This window comes from Platalea leucorodia, assembly GCF_965183815.1.
Source record: "Platalea leucorodia genome assembly, chromosome: 2".
NCBI lineage: Eukaryota > Metazoa > Chordata > Aves > Pelecaniformes > Threskiornithidae > Platalea > Platalea leucorodia.
The window spans coordinates 11,630,051-11,654,215 of NC_138824.1; positions in this window are offsets into that span (position 1 = coordinate 11,630,051).

Genomic DNA, 24,165 nt, shown 5'->3' on the forward strand with positions numbered 1-24,165 from the left:
CCCTCCTCAGTTTGCTTAGCTCTTCCAGAGTCACCTTTACTCCTTACGGTCAGCCTCTGCTCCCAGCCAGTGCTCTGGCCAGCCTAGCCCTGAGGGGTCCCTGGCTGATCCCCAGGCTACAGCACAGGGAGGGAAGGGAGAGGGAGGCCAGGAATGACTTGCGGATGGATGGGGCTTGCTGCAGCAAGCATAGCCCTCCCTGCGGCAAAGACTTCTTTCCACTGAATGCTTTCCCAGTGGAAAGCCTTTCACTGGGAGATGTTTGGTCATTTAATTATTAGGGTCAGATATTTCTGTGATTCCAGTTAATTTACAATTTTCATGTCCTCAAATCCAAAGTTCGTTTCACTAAAAATAATTGTCCTCAGTTGACTGGGAAAAGCAACTGAGGGATGGGGCTTTGAGCAACCTGATCTAGTGAAAGATGTCCCTGCCCATGGCAGGAGGGTTGGAACTAGATGATCTTTAAAGGTCCCTTCCAACCCAAACTATTCCATGGTAAGTCTCCAAAATTTCCTAGCTGTAACTTAGGTGTTTCTCATCTCTCTGTCACTATAAAGCAACTTCAAAAACTTTTCCCCCTTATAAGCTGGAATTGGTAGATAATTAATACCTCCCACATAGCAATAAGTAAGTGATAAAATAAGCGTTTAGGCTACTTAGGCTATTCCTAAAAAGAAAAGAAAAGTCATTTTTTCCAGAAAAAAAAGTCTACAGCAGGAGATTTCTACATGTGTGTGTGTGTGTGTATGAAGAAGACTCTAATCTGACAAGAAAATTACATACTTGGCAAAGAATGACTTAAAAATATGGGGCTTGCCTTGCTGGGTGGGTCTGAATGGCTGATTGCCATGTGTAATGTTTTGAAAGGTTTGAAATATGTAATTTTGTAAGACAGTGGGGCCTAGAGCCTGCCTGTCTCTCAGAAGGCAGCCTAACAAAGCCCTGGGATAGGAACTAGCAGTTGCCATTATTCAGAATAACCCTCAATTTGCCTTGTTCTGTTGCAGCGGTCGCTCCCTGAGATAATAGAGAGACAGAGTCTGGATTTTGCTATGCATTAGGCAGCGGTGTTTCTATTGCTTTCTTCACCACCCATTTCCAGGTCACACTGAGCAACCAAGGAGGTAGAAAGTCTGTTCGCATTTTATACTAGAGCTGTTCCAGAAAAAAAGCTCAGAGCCCATGTCTGACTGATAGTTTAAGATTGCATCTTTTCATATGCTGTTTAGTACTTCTAACTCCCCAAGAGCAGCTCCGTCAAACCTTTCTAATTAAGCGACTAAACCACACAAAAGACTAGAACTAGATTAGGAATTTTTATGCTATTTTATACAGATGTTAGGTGGCGTGTGGAGCAGTAAGCATCAGGGCATATCTTGGTTTGTGGGGGTGGTTGCAATGAGTTGTAAGAGCAGCTCTGCTTACTCACCAACAAGTACCTGGAGAGTCTTTATTTCTGCATGTGGCACAAGGAGACGAGAGAAGATGCTGAGAAGTTGTGCCGAAGCACCATCATTCCTCGCTCCCGTTTGGCTTTATGCTTCTCCATGGGCAAGGCTGTGTCATTCCCCAGGGAACACCTGGGACATCTCCTGCCAAACCAGAGTCAGAGAGAAAGCAAAATGCAGGTGGCCCAGTCCCTATCGCAGGTCTCAACATAAGCTGCTCCTTGGTATCTGAAACTCATTTCCCTGGTAAAATGTCCCAATTGAGGCACTTGGCGTTATTTCCTGAAGTTCCTGAACTTCTGTATTTCTCTGCTGAATTTAAAAAACCTCTCCAAATCTCTTGATATGTTTTCACAAATATAAAAAACATAAAGAACTGTATGGCTTCAGAAGACCTGAGCATTTAATGTGGAAAAAAGCTGGCCGTTTGTTTTTTTTTTTTTTTTAATTATATTTCTTTACCTATTAGAACAGTGGCAACTAGCCTGAATGCCTTTGCGGATCACTTTCCAATTCATGCCACAATTTCAAATCTTTCTGAGTAAGAGTAATTGAAATCTGTCCACACCACTGGCTGTTACCCTATAAATAATATCAAAGATCAAATAGATGCCTAAATGAAGATATGGAAGGGTCTAATAAGAGATTACAATATTATATAAGGAGAAATAATTATGTGTAAAGCAGACTATACTAAGTGACAAAGGAAAGTTTTATTATATCATTCTTTTGATTTGAATAACAATCGAATGATACCTATGAAAATTCTAAATGCCTTAATGCATAATTAAACATAGAACAATAGATTGATATTCACCAAGAAGCAATAAATATTCAGTTGAGAGCAACACTTTAATACAGCCAGCAGCATTAAATAATTATTTATACATAACATACTAATCTGGACAGTAGAGCAAAGGAGAAAAAAATGCCTTTTCCAGTTGTTACCCTTTGGAACGTGCCACCAACCCTCCTTCAGATCTTGTGAGATCCGACAGTAGTGTTGTGTGTTTGTCAGGAACCTCAGTTGCTGTACAACCAATGCAGCTGCCTGATGAACACCGCATTTTGCGATCTGGCACTAACACGGAATGTTGCCTCATGGGAAGTTTCACAGAAATTGGTACCAAGAAATTCAGACTTTAAAAACTAAATCTGGATCAAAGTTGCCTGCAAAGGAAGGCTGTAAATGTTACTGCATGTGCAATAAATGTCCTAATAAATGGTTATTTCAGCCAATATAGTTTTTTTTTTTTTTTGTGTGTCTCCAGTAGGTGAACAGCTTCTCCATGACCACAGGTTATAAACACTTTTGATGTGCCTCTGCTTGATTTACAACTGTAATATGTTTGTAATGATTAATAATGTATTAACCCTTTAATAAACCCTCCATGAACAGAATCTAAAGACCTAGGCAAGTTTAAAACTCTGACATTCTTGGCTGTGATAGTTGTGTCAGAGGCTTGTAACATATTTCCCACATTCCTCAAAGACTAAAATAAATCATGATTCATGGAATTTAAAAAATGTGTCATGCACTGCAGTCACAGAATAAAAAATTATTCTATGGTCAAAAAGCAGTGTGTGTCAATGTAAATGATGGACAGGTTTTGTCACACAGGCACCACTATTCATAACCCTGTCTCAAAGCAGTGAATAAAGCAGTGAATAAACAATTCAGAGTTAACACTGACAAGTGCAACAGATACCTGTAGAGTGCAGAAGTTACTAAACCACAAATATATGCTTCAGTAAATAATAATAATTAAAAAAAAAAGTAGGGAAACATCTTTGGAAGCAGTAATTTTGAAAAGCTTCAGAGAAAGAAAGCAAGCATCGTTCTCAGCCCAGTGCCTCTGGCAGCTCCCTTGACCACTGTCCCACCCCACATCCCATAAGCTCTCAAAGTCTCCATGAAGTTAGTCCTGTGGAGAACCTGAAGCAGGAAGAAACCCAAACAAAAAGAGAAGCTGGAGTGAGATGTCCACTCTTACTCCATTTCCCTAAGCCTTTCTCATGAAAAACAGATGAAGAACCTGAAAGCAGTAACTCACAGTCTTGAATATCACTGCTGTTCCTGCTAACTCCTTCTATGGCCCCTTCAGTATGTGAAACACCAGACTTCCAGTCCAAAGACCTGCAATAAACAGAGGTAAGACTGGACAAGGGATTATATGCCCATCTGTTTACCTCTTCAAATTTTGTAAGAAAGTCCTTTTTATTATGGCTTTGTTTTTCTAGGGTTTATGTGCTTTTGAAGAGACACAAGATGGTGGAGTGACATATTGTATCTAGCTTCACAAAGAACAAACGTTTTCAAAAACTGACTTGGCTGGGAGAGCGGTAGATGGGCTTTCTGGGAACTTCTGATTTTCTCCATCAGAACTTTTCTGTCCTGCTTTCCAAGCACCAGGCCGAACATGCCAGCTGTCATTCCACCAGAATCCATGAAACAGAGATGTCCAATGCAGCTGACATTTTGCTCTTTCCTTCAGTTTACAGAGTGCATATCTTTACAATGAGGAAGAAGTCAGCCTTTTAAAAAACTGTTATTTATCCTGGCAGGAAAACAGAGACCAATTAATTAGCAATGGCAAATGTTTCCAAGAAGATGAGAATAATGTTTAACTCTCATTTTTATACTGGTGTCTGATGTGACTTGAAATATCTATATACTATTTCTGTTAAAGTAACCTTGGAACAAAGACAAGAACGAGAAGAGCAGCCTCCGTTCCAGACTTTGCAATATGCCAGAAGAGTTCAACCAACACCACAGTAAATGATGCAGCTGCCAGGTGACATTTGGGTCCTGAGCTGGAGAGAGAGCTGAGAAAAGTTCAAGTTCCTCTGTTTTACACCAAGTAATGCTTTCCCCCAAAAGCTTATTAGGCTCTTAGGAAACACCTGCAAATATAGACCTAATTAAAACACTGACTTGCCTACAGAGCAGCTGATTAACTTGCAGAAAATATTCCTTCTGTAACTATATGTCCTTTCTGTGCTTCTGTTTATTCTCTGAAATTATTCTTTTAGTTTCTTCTGTGGACACTTGCCTGAAAACAGCTGTAAAGCCAACAACGAAAACTGGCTCAGTCTCAGTATAAACTTCTGGCTACTTTCTATGTGCACAGGACACCGAAATTCAGAACAAAACATTTGTACTGAAAGCAGGCAAAACAAACCTGAATCCAGAAATATTTCCCCAAGCCACTGAAGTTTTTTAAGACCGTGGACTGGAGTTAGAGTAAATCTGGTCTCATGCGTAGTTTCGGTGGTGGAGATTTCACCTCTTGCAAAAGACACCGTATTTGTGCCTCTCAGTTTGGGAAACAGGCAGGAGGATGCCAGGGCTTGTCAGAGCCGGTCTCATTGCCATTACATTCACAATCCAAAATATACTGAATATTCTTCTTAAGAGCCAGCTTTTTGCTGTGGGTGCTCATTCCCTTCCATTCCCCCATCAATAATAATACACAGAAAGCCGCTGACAGACCTGCCCGCGCCCCGTTGCTGTGGGCTCTGCTGCCATCAAGTGGAAACCAGCATAAACACGAAGGACCCCATCTCATAAACCCGGGGGTGCTGGTGTATTAACGCCTCAGGTGTCGCCCAGAGGCCAGGGGGATGGACAACCCGCAGCAGAGCGTAGCTGGCAGCTGCCCTTAGTCGCTGATGGCAAAGCCGGCTCCTCCAAAATGGTGCAGTGGGGACTGTGCCTTAGGGCAACCCGTGAGTAGTCGTGCAAGTCCATTCTTTGTGAGAAATGAGCATCGCTCATCCTCATCGAAGTGTTCAAGTCAGCAAGGTCACTTCTTGTACATATATCTAAAATTGAGATGTCCCTCCAGAGTGTCAGGCAGCCGTGGGGCAAGGGCAGGCTAGAAGGGGGGTGAGGGTGACAGTGAGGGCAAGGGCAGTGTCCTTCCCAACACGGTGATGTCCCACAGCGCCCAGCCAGAAGAGCAGAGCAGGGACAGGGACGGTGACCGGGGTCAGCCACAGCCCAGGGATGGCCAGCCCAGCCCGCGGCGATGGGCAGGTCTCAGTCTGGCAGGAATTAAGTTTGCATTTCCCACCGACCTGAGCAAACAACAGAAGTACAGGCTGGTCCCAGTGATGCCTTCCCATCACCGCTGTTGAAGCTGAGCTGCTTTGCAACAAAGCGTGCACAAGCACTCGGACCAGCAGAATGATGTGCTCCCCGTTGCTTCCTTTCCCTCTGGGCACGCACGTTTCTCGTACATCATCTTTTTGGTGCAGAGAGCGACTTCATGTTTGTACCAGTCACAGCACATGGAGACTTACCTGGCTGGCTTCTGTGTGCTACAACATTTAGAGTTACATTCACATACACAGATGTGAATAAGAAAATATGCTAAAAAACAAAAGACTAAAATAATTTCTGCCTTGTAGACTTTTGGTGCTAGTATGTATTGCATATAGCCACTACTGAGGATGGGATATGTTTTCAAAGACTGAAAATGGTGTAGAAATCTTTTCTAGACATCATCCGATGAGTGCAAGGAGAGCAGCCAACAGCAGGCGTTTAACCGCTTCTTTGGCAGGAGCGGCCCTGTTTCCCTTTGACATCAGGTGCGAGGGTGGCCAACACTCCAGCGCAAATCACACCACCACCAGCAGTGACCATCCAAGCACCCTAAAACATAAAATCACTGTTCAGCTGTTATCTCTCACAACTATAATTCCGGGGGACAGCCCATCTCTCAACAGCAGGTTTTTCCCGGGAGACAAAGGCAGCTTCTAGGATTTTTTTCCTAAAAGATGTGGAAACCATATCTGCAGACCAAACTACAGTTCCAAAAGTTTAGGATTAATGTTGCCCACTGAGAGGTAGCTTGTTTTTAGTTTAGTGTAGACAATTTATATTGCAAAGCTCAACGTTTTTAGGAATGAGACTACATATCATCTTTTCTAGTTCACGTTTACCCAGGATTGAATCATCAAGGATTCAGTCCAGCATACAGATTCCTGCAAGCAAAATATTCATCCATGCCATATTGATATGATGTGTGGCAGTAGTGCTGTGATCCTCTGACACATTTAATGCTGGATTTGTAGCAAATGAGAGAACTGGACCCTTATACTTCTGTAAAGTGTGTATAAGGCACAAAACAGTCACAAAGTTCTGCTTTTTATCCCAGGCTACTATATCATATGAGTCTTTCATAAACTGATCAGGTTCCATCCTAAACATACTCTTTTCTATCCCCTTCAGTCTCCATAAATTTGCTTCTGAGATAGTTAAAAAGTTTGTAATTTCCTGACTAAATGCTTTCACATGAGGTGGTTTGGGACTTTTTGTCAATTTTGTCTTTCAGTTTAAATCATCTTCACTCAGTGAATATTTTTTCCTTTCCCTGTCGTGACTGTCCTGACGTATTTATATGGAGCAGCTATATTTCTTGCTAACCTTTGGTTTGGAAGTTTAAATAAGCCAAAGTCCTGCCAGATCTTTCTGCATTAGTAGTATCAGCTCAGCATGTATTTGCCTTCCATTGCATAAATGTGTATGACCAAGTAAAAGAACGGTAATTGAAAATAACGACCAAAAATATTGGGAAAAAGGGGAAGCCAGTCAGAGCCTGTAAACAGGGATGGGAACATGACAGATGTCTCTGTTCCACAGCCACACTGAAAAAATCACAGCAGTAATTTGGTCTGAATCGAAATATAACAACATTTATATTTGAATGTTTCTACAAGGTAAACTGGGACAAATAGTTTTGGTTTAAGTGGAAATCTCTTATTCAGTCCTAAATGAAGGGTTTAATTTGGTTGTCTTTTTGATTATTTGGTCTTTCTGTAGGCCTTGCGCTCCACTTTCTGGTTCAGAAAAAAGGTCTTTTTTAGATGCCATTTAAGAATTCAGAACTTTGTAGGTTTCAGATAGATAATATCAAAACAAACATTTCAGCAATACAGAATACTTCATTCTGAAAATGTCAAAATGAAATGTTTTGACATTTTCACAATTTATCCTCCTCTTTTGCAGTGTTAACTGTTTATCAGATTTGATGCAACCTCACGGTTCGCTTAACTGAAATGTCCAGTTTTGGCAAAGTTACTAATCCTCAGAAAAGAAAATGGTCCATATCTACCTATTGGATCTGCCTCATCTTACCCTTTATCCTGGGAAAAAACTGGTTGATAGCGGTATCAGCAAAATGACAAGTAAAATGGAGACAGTGAAGAGGAATCAGTTGTTATCTTCTTCTCTCAATACAAAAGCTAAGAAATATCAAATGGAGGTAGCAGATGGCAGGTTAAAAAAAAATTAGTTTCACTGTAGAATTCCTTTGTACAGAAAATTATGGAAACTAAAAAGTTGACATGGGCTATAGAGGGATAAATTTATGGAAAAGAAATCTTAGAGGATGACTAAAAACATAGACATCACCTCTGGCTGAGGAAGTCCCCAGGCTGCAAACTGCTGAAGGCTAGAAGAATATTTTGGTGAAATGTTGTCACGTGCTTTCTCTGCTCCCTGCGGATGTACTTCTGGAGATTTTCTGAGGAAGGGTACTGAGCTAGACGGACCTTTGATCTGACCCATTCGTCTGTGCTGAAGCACGTTAGTGCAAATAATGCAAAGAAACAGAATTAATGGAAGAACCAAGCTTGGCCGCTCTGCCTGTTGAGCACAGCTGTGTTTCAACCGTACAAACCCTAATAAAAATGTCACATTTGATGTCTGCAATGCTCTTCTGAGTTCCTACTGAAAACTGAGCAGCTGCCCTTCTGGGAGGCTTTAACAGCCCAGATATTACCTGTTTTACTTCCCTATCGGTAGCTTGTCTGATCAAACTGTTTACTGTACCATACTAGTCTACGTTATTTCTTCTTATGTAGGGATGCAGATCTGTTGAAAACAGCAGTGTCAATAAATAAGCAGAAGGCAACCTGCTAAGATCTTAAAGCAAAAGAACAGAAGTGGAGAGGGGAAAAACTAATATAACCTCATTTAGACATTAACTCAATAGCTTTAAGCCCATCAAACACCAATACTTTATATTTTCCTTCACTCTGCATTTAGCACAGCATGGGGCTGAAGCTGCTCCTCAAACCCAGCTCTCCCCACTCAGTGCTGATTTCATTGCACCCTTTACAGAATGGGCTGGCAGCGTTATTCTGCTTTCTCTTCTAAAATGAGCAGAGAGAAAATTAAACTGATTAAACTTGTTTTGAAGTCTCAGTCCTTTAGTTGTGTTCTTAAGCATCATGGTGACAGCTGTTGGTCTCACTTGAATATGTAGCCTTGAAAAAGTACTTGAAAATCTGCCCTGCGACACATAAGCACCGTGTGGAAATCATTATCAGTGGAGTTGAAGAGCCAGTGCATGGAGCACTGCAAGAAGAGTCAGACTAAGCAGGGGAAATTCCTGTTTTCATAATAAGAATAATTATTTTTGCCACTTTCAGAAGCATATTAAGTGTCTTCCCAAAGAAAAAGATGATAATGCTATAGCAAGTATAAAAGTGAAAGAGGTTCTCAAGCCTTGGTTCATGGATCACTTGCTAGAAGTTTGTAGAGGTAAAAAAATACAGTCGGTACCTTCTGATTCTCAGCTACATTAAAAACTGTAAATATCCAATATTGTCAAAATATTATTTTCTCTGTCCACAGCTGCTGGTTTTCTTACTGGAATGGTGCAATACTGTAATTGGGAGTTTATTGTCTGTGATGGTAAAGGGGGTGACAGAGTTCACAAAAGGTTACATGAATCACACAACAAAAAGCAGGGTAAGGCTGCAAAAAAAACATTATGCAATGACTCACTGGTTAAGGACTATGTTAATTAAATATTAATCAGGTCCTGAAGTGTCATATTGAGAGCTACTGAGCTCACTTGAATTTGTGGCCCCAATTACAGTTACTAAACATTTGGAAATGTGCCCAATGAGACACAAAACACACTGCCGAAGTACCTGGGCATAGTTCTTCAACTCAGTGCATGCTACTGCATGAAGGGAGGGAAAATGAGGAAATAAAATCAGGGTCAAGAAAAACGCTGGAGAAGAATGACGTCCAGCCATAAGCATTTACACCACAGAAAGATGCTACTGTTAGAGAAATAGTGAGAGGCAGGTAGGTGTGGGGAACGAAGTGAGGTGGCCACTGTAGGGAAGGTGTCTGGGAAGGGAGCAGCCAAGAGACAGGGTGGGCTCAAGATGAAGGAAGCCCACCACTGCCCTGCACTGCAGTAGCTTACCCTAGCGCTCCCATGCAGACCCAGCCACTTAGACTGGACATCTTCATCAGTGACGTAGACAGCGGGATTGAGTGCACCCTCAGCAAGTTTGCAGATGACACCAAGCTGAGTGGTGCAGTCAACATGCCTGAGGGACGGGATGCCATCCAGAGGGACCTGGACAAGCTGGAGAAGTGGGCCCATGTGAACCTCATGAGGTTCAACAAGGACAAGTGCAAGGTCCTGCACATGGGTCGGGGCAATCCCTGGTATCAGTACAGGCTGGGGGATGAAGGGATTCAGAGCAGCCCTGAGGAGAAGGACTTGGGGGTACTGATAGACGAAAAGCTGGACATGAGCCGGCAATGTGCTCTCACAGCCCAGAAAGCCAACCGTATCCTGGGCTGCATCAAAAGCAGCGTGGCCAGCAGGGTGAGGGAGGTGATTCTGCCCCTCTACTCCGCTCTGGTGAGACCCCACCTGCAGCCCTGCGTCCAGCTCTGGGGTCCTCATCACAGGAAAGACATGGACCTGTTGGAGAGGGTCCAGAGGAGGGCCACAAAAATGATCAGAGGGATGGGACACCTCTGCTATGAGGAAAGGCTGAGAGAGCTGGGGTTGTTCAGCCTGGAGAAGAGAAAGCTGCAGGGTGAGCTTATTGCAGCTTTTCAATACTTAAAGGGGGCCTACAAGAAAGATGGGGATAGTCATTTTAGCAAGGCCTGCTGTGACAGGACAAGGAGTAATGGTCTTAAACTAAAGGAGGGTAGATTTAGACTAAACACAAGAAGAAAATTTTTCTCAATGAGGGTGGTGAAACACTGGAACAGGTTGCCCAGAGAGGTGGTAGATGCCCCATCCTTGGAAACATTCAAGGCCAGGCTGGACGGGGCTCTGAGCAATCTGATCTGGTTGTAGATGTCCCTGCCCATTGCTGGGGGGATGGACTAGATGGCCTTTAAAGGTCCCTTCCATCCCAAAGCATTCTGTGATTCTATGATCCCCCAGTGAGGCTGGGATTCGCTTTCATCCTAAAGAGGTCTAAAATAAGTCAGGTGTTGGAGCGGCAACTGGGAAGCCGGTCCTGGTGGTTTACTCTGAAGTGGAGGGTCACACTGACGTGTTCAGAAAGTCCCACCTGGATCCTTTGTTTCACCAGGTGAAGGTCCCTTGTTTCATCTCTGTTCCTCAATTCTCATTCTGTAAAATGAGAATAGCTCCCCTACATCTTAACGAATTTTATGACAGTAAATAAATACCTGGATATTCTGAAATGACTGCACGAAATGAAGCGGTATAAAAAGGCAAGTGGAAAATCTCAAAAGGAAATTAATAATTTTTGTTTTCAGAGCAGGTTTTTAAAGTTTTACAGTAATGAGGAATGGTGGTCATTCACTGAATGAGGGAAAAGCAAGACATTGTATAGCTGCTGATAAAAGAGGTTCTGCAGAGAAAGAAAAAGTATTTGGTAATGCAGGTGATAATGAAAAACTATGTAATAAGGTAGCTGGACAAGAAGTCTGACTTAGGATTGTGCAATGTTTCATTTTTTAGTGCTAGTCTTGCAATTTTAATAACATTCATTTACTTCTGACTGTGTAACACACATCAGAGAGATCTCAGATCACTAAATGATAGAGCATTCACTCCGTAATTGGTCTACAATATGCAGTAGGTCTTTGCATGCAGTAAGATGCACTTTTTTGAAAGTACATTTTTGTTCAGGTGCTATCCAATACTTCAGAGATTTGTATCTCAGTAAGCATATTGGGCATTGAAATTACTGGTTGCTTCATTGTAGCTTTGTGCACCAGATAGCTCATAACGGTAGGGTTGATGAATCCATCTAAATTTTTCTCATATGTACACATACACATACAAACAGACACACACATGTGCATGCACTTGTACACACACACACACGCCCCACCTCTGTCATTGTAACTCTCTCTCTGCCCGAGTCTCTCTCACTGAGGGTATTTTAGAATTTCAAAAGAACATCAATGATGTTCTCCTGCACCATATTTCCCTTTAAAAATGTTTTCCTTTGCCATTTCCCCCCAGTTCAGTGGCCTCTGCAAATGTGAGAAGGAGGCACACTCTGTCACCTCCGCAGATTGTTGGTAAAAAGATGCTAAACGGGACAGGTCCCAGGACAGACCCCTGCGGTATCCTCGTTGTTAAGGGCCTCCAAGGTAGAGTGTGACCCATTAAATGTGACCTTTCAAGCCCCATCATGCAACCAGTTTTTACCCATTTAGTTTTACCCCCATGCAGATCATAGTGCCCTAATTTGAATCATGTTGTTGTATTCATTAAATAAAAAATCATCTTGTTTTATTCATTGTCCTGTACACAGTCCTATGTAACTGATACCAAAAGTCTTTTGTGACATAGGTGTATATAGGAATTTGTGTTCTCCTAGGAAACAAAGTAAGTTGCATCTTAAAAGATGTCCTTACAATAACAGTAAGTAGTCTTATTAATGCGATGATTGTGAGAATGCTGCGAGACAAAAAATCCAGGTTCACATGGCACAGGAACACAAGAGGACAACAGTCATTAGCAGAGACATTGAAAGAAAAGAAGATGACTTAGAAAAAAGCCAGTGAATGCTAATTCTCTGCTGCCCATCATTATTTTAGGGAAACTGGACACTTTCCAAAGCCAGGCGCTTTGTACATTGCTGTGCAGCAATGAAAGAGCCATTTGGGGTCGGCAGTAACTGTAAAATAAATGGACAGCAAAGGAGTCCCTCATTACTCAGCTTGACTGGAGACAGAAGAATATTTGATGATCACTTTTGTATTCTGTCCCTGAAGATGACCACAATTAAGCCAAGCCAAAATGATGATGGCTAATGGGATGCCACTGAGATTCAAACATTATGTAGAATCCCATGGTATGTGAAGTCAGAGCCAGTAACACATTTCTGTGGTCTAATTAAAAACAATAACAGAAATTTAATGAACACTATGTTAGTGCAATGGCAAAAATTTGTATTAAAATATTTGTCTTAACAAGAGAAGATGGAATATTTGAGAGCTGAAAAAAAGCCCAGTTGGCCAAAGGATCAAAAGGTCGAACATATTTCACTATTGCTTTTAGTTTCCTGTAGGAACTATAAACAGAAGGCTCTCTGAGAAACTTGGTGGAAGAAAAATAGCTTTAGCAGCACCTGAAACTATAGTGGGCAAAGGTATTTCAATGGCATTCATTGTAGCCTGAAAGAAGAAATTGCTCACTTCTCCGGGTGAAACGTATTAACCTCTAACAGGCAGTGAGTTAATAAAAATGACTTAAGACTTCTTTCTGGCCTTAAACTCTGTGAATCTATGAATACCAGATGACACCTGTGCAAAGCCAACTGCTTGTCATTCATACCATGATCTTCTTTATGTTTCCTGAAGTATTAAAAGGACAATGTTCTTCTTCTCTATCTGCCCAGTTGCACATCTTAAAAGAGTTTGTAATCATATGCCAGACACTTTGTGAGTTGTTGCTACCCTCTGGATGACCTACGTGGAAGCTGGGAACTTCGGATATGTGCGCAGAATTGCAGCTATGCTGCTACCAGCACGTGACAAAAGTGGGAATGTGACTAGGCCCTGGTTCTTTTATTTTTACCAAATCTTTCTTTCCAAACTATGGATTTCACATAAATCCTGTAGCTCTCACAGCTCTGTCAGAACATAAACAGCAACAGTGGCTGCAGAATGTGAGCCCTGGTTTTACTCTCATCACAAGACAGAAGGCGGCAACGGCATCTTCGAATGAAACAATTCCTTAATCACAAAGTTTTGAGCACATACTAACATGAAAAGATCTTCCACGAGGTAGGGAGCAAAATGTAAGTGCCTCTTAGGGAGGATGTAGGAGATGGAATCGTTTTCCAAAAGCCAAGACAGATGGGAAGGGTGACAGGCAGAGAGAGGGGAGGTTGTTGGGAAGTCCTCTCTCAGTGCTCAAGCATCGGCGTTAGGGAAAGCACCCCAGGTCTCTCCCTGACTGCAGAAATCAGCTGCTTCCCTGGAGTGTCAGACAGGGTTTATTGCCCTGGTGCAGCCCCGATCAGAGGAGTCTGCAACTTGTGTGATGCCAAGGGCTTTCCATGTGCGCTTCTGCTGCTTTTCCCTTGCAACACTGCGGTCTGCCGGTCACTTTTCTGTGCAGCTGTGCACGTTCATACCCTGAGGATGCTGGGGCAGAGTTTTGTACCCCTCTATCCAAAATGCTGTCATCCTCCCAGCTTTGCACTCCCAGTTCTGGACCGCAGCCATGGCTGTTGCGTTGGATTTCTCATGAGAAGCAATTGCTACCACTGTGTGAACCACCCTTTTTGGCTTTCTCTCCCTCTTCACCCTTTGTTTTGTGGCTTTTAGTGTATAACATTATGTTAGGGAACATGAAGTGCCTAGTAGCTGCCAATAGGAGACAGCAGTGTTTTAGGTAGCCAACGAGCATTGGCCAGTAATACATTTGCAAAAAGCTAAGGAGCCAGTTAGTATGGGCAATGCGTGCGCGATCAAAACGTGCTCTGAGCAGTATGATCAGTGTTATGAGTAAGGGTGGCTAATAAAGAGGTGGAGTGCATCAGGGTGAAACCATGTAGTTGCTGTAGGAAGAACATCTGGGAGGGATCACCAGCTGCACTGGAGAGGAAGACTGCCTGGGAATGCCCACCACCACCCCTGCTTCACCTCCCAGCTAGCTGCCATGGAAAATTCCCTTTTCTCTTTCCCTTTCCCTTTTTCCTTTCTCATATCCCTTTTCTCCTTCCTTTTTTCCTTTCCCGTTTCCTTTCCCCTTTCCCTTTTCTCTTTTCCCTTTCTTAAAACTGTGGGGGTTTTGGTCCTTCCTTGAAAATGGCCATTCCCACCAGAGCTGATGTTCCTCAGTTCTTTATATCATCACTCGTATCCAGACACACTTTCTGTAAATCATCCATGTGGATGTTGTTGGATAAAACGGCTGGGTAATCAGTTACTTCAGTGATTTATTGCTGGTGCCTAAGGTGCCTGGGGTTTCCACTTTTAGGTTTGTAATGATTTCCTCTGAATTAATGCCTAATGAGCCTAAAATGTCTTGCTGCATCTTGTCTGTTCTTTTTGCATTTAAAAATTCTCATCCACAAAATGCTGTATCTTTCTCTCTGAGACAAACATTTCTTCTTTCAAAAAACTGTCCTCTCTGCCTCTCTTGCATTCATCTAACAGCTTGGAAGAATACCTACTGGATAGTTACTGTGTCAGGAGTGCTACTGGTCATCTCTGCAAACTGTTTTTTTACCCATAACCCTTTAAGCGTAAGGTTTCAGAGCAATTCCTTCTTCAGATCATGAAAAATGGGGTGGAAGTCTTTATCATGTATACTTGCAAAACTGCAATCTTGGCATTTTTAATACCACCTCAGTATCCTGCTATACTTTACCAAGGCTGCTGTGGGAGGCAGCATGCACCAGTAGACAAGGCAGTCTACTAAGACTCAAGACTGCTGGGATCTATTCCTGTCTGCATGACTCCCTTTTCTGTGGTTTTTGGCAAGTTATTCCACCCCTGTGCTTTAGTTTCTTTATCTGTGGTAAAGAGAGCATTGATACCAGGTTCTCGCTGTTGTCTGCAAAGTACTTTGTCTCTAGAGATGAGAAAGGATTTAGCAAAGTATGAGTGGTTTTTGTTAGAACCAGCTTGTTGACAATTAAATGTTTATAAACAAATAAGTCCTAAAATTAGACCATTGTAAGGTCAGCTTATTTCATTTCACCAAATCTAGGAACTTGGTGACCGCAGAGGAGGGAAGCTGCTAGAAGCTGCGTGGAGGGGTGCCCGGTTAGGTTCTGCTACTGTTCTTTTATACAATCCGTGCAAATGAAACATTCCTGATTCCCAGCTAGTTATTAGGAGTGTGACTTATTTCACCTGTTTTACCCATCTAGAAAGTAGGAGTCTAACTCAGACATTTAATTTCCTGCTCTAGTTGAAAGGGAGAGAGTCAGATTCCTTGATGAGCCCTCCATCCAACTGTCAGGACACTACCCTGCACGATGGCATCTTTATCTGGTACCTTATCTACTAAGCAGACTGTAACTGCAATGTCCTAGCATTATATGTAGGTTGCTCATAATCTGAAAAAGTAGTCTGCTGAAATCCTTCTTCTCAGTCGTTTTCAAGAGATGTTCTCTTGGGTGACTGCAGATATTCTTTCTATTATTCTTGAAATTCATGATTTGACATTTTATGCTGTTGAATTTTTTTCCCATTTCCAGTACTTTGAATCTAAAGATCTTCTACTTGTTTCTTGTGTGATATCCTGAACCTCCTCTGTATTAATCACTTCCCATAACACAATGTCATAAGCAAGTTTTGTCAGCATGTTTCCGCATTAAAATGATGTGAAAATATTTAAGAAATCAGTCACTAGGCTACTCCTTGAGGACCTCCACTCCTGACTTCCCTCCACTCAACACATTCCCCTTCACAAGCACCTACTGCTGTCTCTCCTCTAACTAATTCCTTATTCACCTGAAATTTCTTCCGCTAATTTGCATCTTCTCCAATTTCCCATATGGTGAGGTAGGCCAGACGGATGGCATCGATGGCATTTCTTTTGTCTAGAAAATGAGTTAGCAAAGAAGGATGTCGGGCTATTCAAATGCAATTCACATTCAGCAAACCCAAGCTGCAATTTATCTCATTCTCTGTTTTTTCATTGTCTCTGGTTTCTTTTTCCATTAAAATATGTGTCAGGGCCCTGAGGGCACTAATAGGCCTTAATTGCCTTGACCAGCCTTGCCTGAGGCCTCCACCCACCCCTTACAGCTCCTCCAGGAACCACCAGCCCTGGCTCTTCCCTGACAATATGTTCTTAAACTTCTCATACTTTGGAGATGAGAATAATGGTCCTGTAGTTACATAAATACCACTTTTAACCATCCTTAAATAACATCACTGCGTTTTCATGCTTTCCCTGACTTGAGATCTGTGTTGGAATTACTGCTATTAGACCAATTGCTTCCTGTATTCTCAGGCCTCTTTACAGAGAAATCTGTAATGGAGATGACACTCTCTCCCTGACCTGAACCCATCAATCTCTCTGACGTTTTTGTGTGCACTTCAGTTCCGGTAATTTTTATTTCTGTATTCTTAACCACAGAGCTGTCCTGCCTTTGCCCATATGTTCAGTATCATTGTCTTTACTAACAACTAAGAAGCATGACGACAATTAATGCTTCATCAGAAAACTTCTTTCTGTAGATCCTCATTCAGTTAGGTTGTTAGGTACATGCCTAACTTAGAGGCCGGTGGGAAAATTTGCATGTTTAAACACTTCACTCTATTGGACACTTGCACCCAGTTGCCAAGCTTGCTGTCAGAAGATTAGGGACATTCTGCACTTTAGCTCACAAAATGCCTTCAGGCATCTCAAGGAGCTGACACAGGTGTCAAGAGACACTTTCCAAGGCTAAATATTGGAGCTTGCATTTTAATACTGTACATTATTACAGGCAAATATTCTTCTTTAGCAGCCATGCACCATATGGTTATCTAGTTTCAAGCAGATTGCTAACCCCAGACCGCCTAATGCAAATAAATCATGGCATTTTCTTAATATATTGGAGACTGCATCTGTTATCCTGCACCTGTCACTACTGCGGCAGCAGGATGATTTATGGTTCTAAACTTCAGCTCGTTACGAAATAGCATATGGACAGACACACGTGCCACCATCGGTTTTGGGGACAGATGGAAATGTAGCAGTGTCATAAACTTCTGATATTATTTCCTGATAATATCAAAGCTCTCTGATGGACAGTTCTTTTGACAAACACACCTAGAAACTGGTTACTCACCAACATCTGCATCATGTTTCTTTGATAACTGGAGCAATGCTTAACATCTGCTGGTTTAACTTGTCATACATGACACGAGGTTCATTTAAAACGTTTGTTCATACTGGAGAAACGAAGATCAGTACGTAGCTTTAGAGTACAAACAAGAAAAGAACTTCTTTAATTATTTGTTGTTTGCAACTCAATTTAAAGGTGATTTTAAAGGAATTGATTGTGTGTATATATATATACGCACAGCTTTGAGAAAACAGACCTACTACTTGTTCAAGAACAAATAATGAAATATATTCGTAACTTGGTGAATAAAAGACAACTGCAATCTTGTTTTTAAGCTGCTCTTTCTTAAGAGACAGGAAGATAGGATGAATTTCACCTAACCTTACCAATCTAATATAAACGTGTGTCTTTTGTGGCCCTATGGACAATGAAGGGCAAGTACTCCCATTTTAAAAATACATGTCAGAGATAACTACCTCTTAAGTAAGCGCAGAAGACCTTTTTGTACTATGTGCCAAAATTTAATCGTGTGAAAGAAGATCAACCCCAAGACTTTTCTAAACGTTGAGGTTAGGAATTAGCATGGCTTGCTCAGATTAAATTATTCATTTGCCTGTTTGCCCTGATTTTTTTCACAAAAGCCTTGCCCTAGCTTCCATCTGCCAGTTGATTGTACTGTCATGTATTACCAAGGAACTCTTAGTGGTGTCTGGTCTTTTCACAGTGTTTAAACATAACTGCAAATAATTTCAATTACATCATGAAAATAATTCAAGTAGCTTGAAATATTACCAAACACTTTGAAGACATTTACTTGGGTCTTGTTTTTTCCTATTCTTCCATTTCAGCTTTCAGAATTACCACACTGTATGCTTGGAGAGCAGCAGCACATGGTTTTCTTCATTATCGTTTAAGTATAACACCTTAGACAGCAAGATGAGATGGATGAGAAATGCATTTCTGCGTAGTTTGTCTTCTCTTTCACAACCAAATTTGAGCATCAGAATTTCTAGTGCCTAATAATTTTATACATCAGTACAGGTACACTGTTTTTGACTGTGCTTTTCATTCATACCAAGAATCTGTAAATGACACCTGATCTGGTCAGAAATTTTCTGTAACAAATTGTACTGGAGTCTTTCATTCACACTACTTTTTTGACGGATACTTGCCTGGCTTCATGCTGGCTTGCCTGCTTCTTCAGCAGCCACCAAGAGACCCCAAAAAACTTCAGATTCCTCAACTTTTCAGCTCTGTGACTAAAGAGGATTAAACGTGACAGCTAAATTCACTGTTTCTTCAGAAAATTGCTGGCTGACTAATGAAAGAGCATGCACTTGAGTAGTTACCCCTACATTCAGGTTCTTAAGAGCTTCATCCTGTCCCAAACAAGAAAGCCTGTTGGACCTCCAACTGCAAAGATCTCAGACTCTGTCACAGGCTACCAAGTAGGATATTGTGAAACAGGAGCCCTCCAGATCCCTGGCATGTATCTGCAGCTAAATATTGAGGAATTTTGGCTCCATTAAAATTTCTGGGGTATTCACTTCTCGTCCCAGTTCTCAAAACTATTTTTCACAGCTATAGAATTTGCTTTTTCAGCAAGCTGTGAACTAGACACCTTGCACTAACAGATGTTACTATACATCTCAGTAGACATCTCACAGCTCACTAGAGTTTTTATATTTGTTTGATGCCATGCTACAAGATTTGCAGGTTTTTAGATGTGCAAAATTGCGGCTAGAGTACTTAAAAGGATTTTCGAAAAGGCCTATAGGTATCTAGTTCTACTGATTTCAAATGTGCTTTTGCCTTCTGTATATTGAAAACAAACATTTGTGAAGTTACTATTATTGCCTCGGTGGCAAATACGCTGCAACAGAGGACAGCGCTCCCTAGATTAGAGGGTTTTATAGTCTCTATATATTATGAGAATTACTGGTGTTCTACGGTTATGCTTTAGAGCCTAGAAGGTATTTAAAATGCAAAATTATTGTCAAATTGTTAGCAAATTATCACCCTTTTCTAAAAAATGCATGTGTGGATTTCAATCCATGAATGGAAACTGGTCTTTCAGAACACACATAAATAAACTTTAGAATATTGGGCCAAGTTCTGCCTTGACATAAACACAGTAAAATCTCAGTATTTTATTGAGAATTCATAGACCGTAAATCAAGACAGATTTTGGCCAGTGCTGAGCAACAGAAATGTACCAGCCTTGGAGGAGCTATAAGTCACAAATTTAATTTTTCTGTTAAAACTGAGCTGGCTTAGACAAACTGCAATTCTCAGTCAACAGTTTTGCCCATATGAGAAACAAAAAATGCTATGCCAACCTTATGCTTTCAAGTGAAAATACATCATCAATGTTATTAGTTATTTAAGGATGGATCCAAAGCCTGTGGAAGCCTGCCACTTATTTTAATAGACTTTGGAGCAAGTCTTTCAGAATCATAAACAGATTAATAGTAAATAGAAAATACTACAAAAAGCAATCTAAACCATCCTTCATTGGTTTATATCTCCTACAGTTGGAAAACTACCCTATGGAAGTTATAAACATATTTCTGATGTGTGAAACTGCATATGCAGGCGAATCTGCATACAGAAATAAATGTTCTTCATGTTTTATCTTTTGTTTTCTGCATTTCATAGATAGCTATTTCGACTTGAAACACAGCGGCCTGAAAGCAAGTGGGAAAGTTGGTAAAATATGTACCTTAAGTTTCAACATTCTGAATGAAATAGAAAAGACAAAGTTGTCATTGCTGTCTGAAACTGTAGGAGAGAAAGCTATTTTTAGTTGAGTTTAAAATGTTTCTGTAGATTGCCAACAATTATATACAAATAGACTTATTTAACAAATCAATGGCTGCCAGATTGATAATTTTTAGGAAAATGACTAATGTTACCAATTTTCTAAATTCTATCATCAATTTTGTGATATTTAGTGCTTTTCTTATAGTTCCAGATTCTTTGAGTACTGTAATAATGTAGTAATTCCAGACTTCATCAGAAGCCAAATTAAGTTTCTAATCCCTAGAGATAAAGAGAAAGCAGCATGCCAAGGGACAAAAACCAAAGAGCTAACAAAAGGATCAATTAAATCTGTAGGGTTTTTTATCCCAAATCATAGTTATTAGAACTATTAGGATTTAGCAGCACTGAACCACTGTTAAGGATACAAAAAGGCTATGCTTGCATCACTTGATCTCTTATTATATTCTCATTATATCATTATATGATTATATTCTCACTTATGCTATGTTAATCAATGTAATTTGAGGGTTGAAAGTAGAATTTGGTTTGTGAGACAATTTTTCTTATGTTATTGGCAGCCCCTTTATCCCCCTCCTGAGATACGTATTGGGCTCAAAAAGGACTGGAACCCCAGGCAGTACCCCCGAAGGAGTCACTTATGAATGAATCCATAATACAGGATTTCCCACATCCTAGAGGAATTATCCCATCCTTCCCATTCACTTACAAAAAAATTAATCAGTCTCTTTTTGAACCACACTAATCCAGTCCCTTTTAAGACATTAAGATCTAGTGTATATACACAATCATAAGTTTCACAAAACCAGTCGCATTTCAAGACTTTGATGTAAAGGGCTCATTATGCCAACCACCACAATTATAAATAAACTTCTGGCAATTGCAAGTCCTCTTTTCAATCCAACCTAGAAAAATTATGTAGTTACATTTATTTACTCCTTTTACCTGGAGGTATCAAAGTGCTTGAGAAACTTGAATTATTCTCACAACAATCCAACGAGGTAACAAAGTGTTTGTGTGACCTCTTTAAACCACAAGAAAATAGAATGACAAAGACTAAGGCACTTTCTCAAGATCATGCAGAAAATAAGTGGCTATCATTAGGGCAGATTAAATAATTCTTCTTTTCTCTTCACTAGATAGCGCTTCCTCTAACAGTGATAACATCATGATTGTTTATTTATGGCAGAATTGCACTGAAGTAATTCCACTACATTGCAATAACTGATAGAAATAAAATGAGAATCTGGTCCATCAAGTGTGCTATTTCTACTTCTGTTGTCATCTGCCCTTTTGTCTCAATTTTAACACACAAATTTGGTGTTTCATAATAGTGTCTGATCAGATCGAGCTTCCAGAGCATCCAATTCACTGAAGCTGAAAGTGGAATTCCTCACTAGGGAGAGCCAGACTCAAGGGAAGCGGTAAAAGGTCAGCTGCAAGATATTTTGCTTTCTAAACTGCGTGTGGAAATTATATTATTTGTGCAGTGCCATACTAGGATGGATCTCCATTTGACAAGGTAACAATACAGAAACCTCATTGTGCTAATACCATCTTTCAATAATGTAATTACTTCGTTAAATGAGGTACCCGATTCTTTAATTAAAATTAAGGAATAGAAAAGATTTTAAAATTATTTAATTGCTGTCCACCTTCATATATTTAGAAAAATAACAATGGATTATCTACAGGTTGAGTAGAAAACTCATTACGGCAGAGAGCCTTTTCAGAGACAGTGATTTGCAAGTTTGACTTCTTTGGCTGTCTCATTAGACTCCACACCAAAGATAAAACACCATGTTGAATGTTTTTATTCTTGTGCTCAGTCGCTACCTGGGATGGTACACGCTCAGTCTAGACATACAAAGCTTTCTGAATGACAGAGTCGAAAACAGTTTTCTCGAAACAGTCTTCAAGGTTGCTCTCAAATAGGTTTATAGAAATGAAACCATATCAGCCGCCGTTTCATTTTGGTGAAGCCTAGTGAATCAATCTTTGCTAAGTTTACATTTAGCTGACTTCAATATCTTTTTGTCTCTTGAACAGTTTTAAAACTATATTAGGTTCCTGAATTAGTATTGCTAGACACCGTCCATACCTATTACAGCATAGAAATTAAAGATTAAAGAAAAAAAGCATAACGCTTCTATTTGTCATTCCGTAAGTCCGTTTTTTCTTTGTCGTTCAGGAGTGATTCTTAGGGGATGTTTCTCAATGCTTTGACAACTCCGGTTCCAAATTGCCCTAACCATGAGCGTACACCAACTCTTTGGCCAAAATTTCACTGTAGGAGATATCATTGTTAACATTTTTGCTGCTAGTTTAAGATATACCTTATAAGCTATATCTGAGTCTCTTCAGATTCAGCTGATCATGGCCTGTCCCCTGGCTTGATGACACCTCCATCCTATGTATTAAGCCCCTCAGATAACTGCAGATGAGAACAGATCGACAGTAGATGGGAACAGACCCTGGTTCCTGGTTCCTCAGTGGCAATCAAAAGCTTTTTGTCCACGTAGCAGAACACATGGAGTAGGTTTTGTCCACCTCTGCTTTACCTCTGTTGACATTAATTAATGCACAAAGTAGTTGTATAAAGTTACATTATGTTGTGGTTTAACCCCAGTCGGTGACTACGCACCACACAGGCGCTCACTCACCCTCCCCTGCCCCGGGTGGGATGGGGGAGAGAGTTGGGAAAAAACAAGTAAAACCCATGGGCTGAGATAGACAGTTTAATAGGACAGCAGAGGAAGAGGAAATAATAATAACAACAACAACAACAATAATAATAACAACAATAATGCTAAAAGAATATAAAAAACAAGTGATGCATGATGCAATTGCTCACCACCTGCCAACCAATGCCCAGCCCATCCCCGAGCAGCAATCGCTGCCCCCCGGCCAACTTCCCCAGTTTCTATACTGGGCATGACGTCATATGGTATGGAACAGCCCTGTGGCCAGTCTGGGCCAGCTGTCCTGGCTGTGCCCCCTCCCAGCTTCTTGTGCACCGGGCAGAGCATGGGAAGCTGGAAAGTCCTTGACCAGTGTAAGCACAACTGAGCAACAACTAAACCATCGGTGTGTTATCAACATTATTCTCATCCTAAATCCAAAACACAGCACTATGCCAGCTACTAGGAAGAAAATTAGCTCTATCCCAGCTAAAACCAGGACATATTATTAGATCAGTGGCTTTCACTGAGTGCCTGCCTGGGCATCTCTGCACTGCTTCTCAGAGGCCCGCTTAAGGTAGTTAAGCAAATAGATCTCAAATGTCTTACGCTTGCTTCAGTGAAAATTTTTCAACTGAAAACCATTATTATTAAATTGGATCCATATATTCCTCTGCAAAAGAAAATGTAACAAATCAATCAAGAGAAGCGAGTTAGCTCTGTGATATTTTTCAAAAACAGTATATCTCTAAGCACATCGTGGTGTTTTTTATTTCATTTCTGAATCCTTCACACCCTCTGTTTGATATCGAGGTGTGCAGAACAGTTCATTGTTGTGACAGCCTCTAGTATCTAATAGTCATTTAGCATCTCTGCAATCTGGGCTCCTGTACCTTTTCACAGTAGGAGCTATATCTTCTCTCCGCCCCAAGGGCACTAACTAGTCTGTAGTTCTTTTTTTCTCTTATTTTGCTTACTTTTTCTAGGAAGACAATATGATTAACGTCTCCCTGGAAAATGTCAGGCAGCATTCACTCCACTCTAAGTCAGCTATACCAGTTCCCTTCTAAATGTATTAAACAAATCGGTCCTTCTATTACTACGAGCACTATTATTACTCATTAGTTGTACTGCAGGAACACTGCAGTGCCTCAGCTTCAGCCTGTTAGGCACTCCAGCAACACATAGCAAATAAC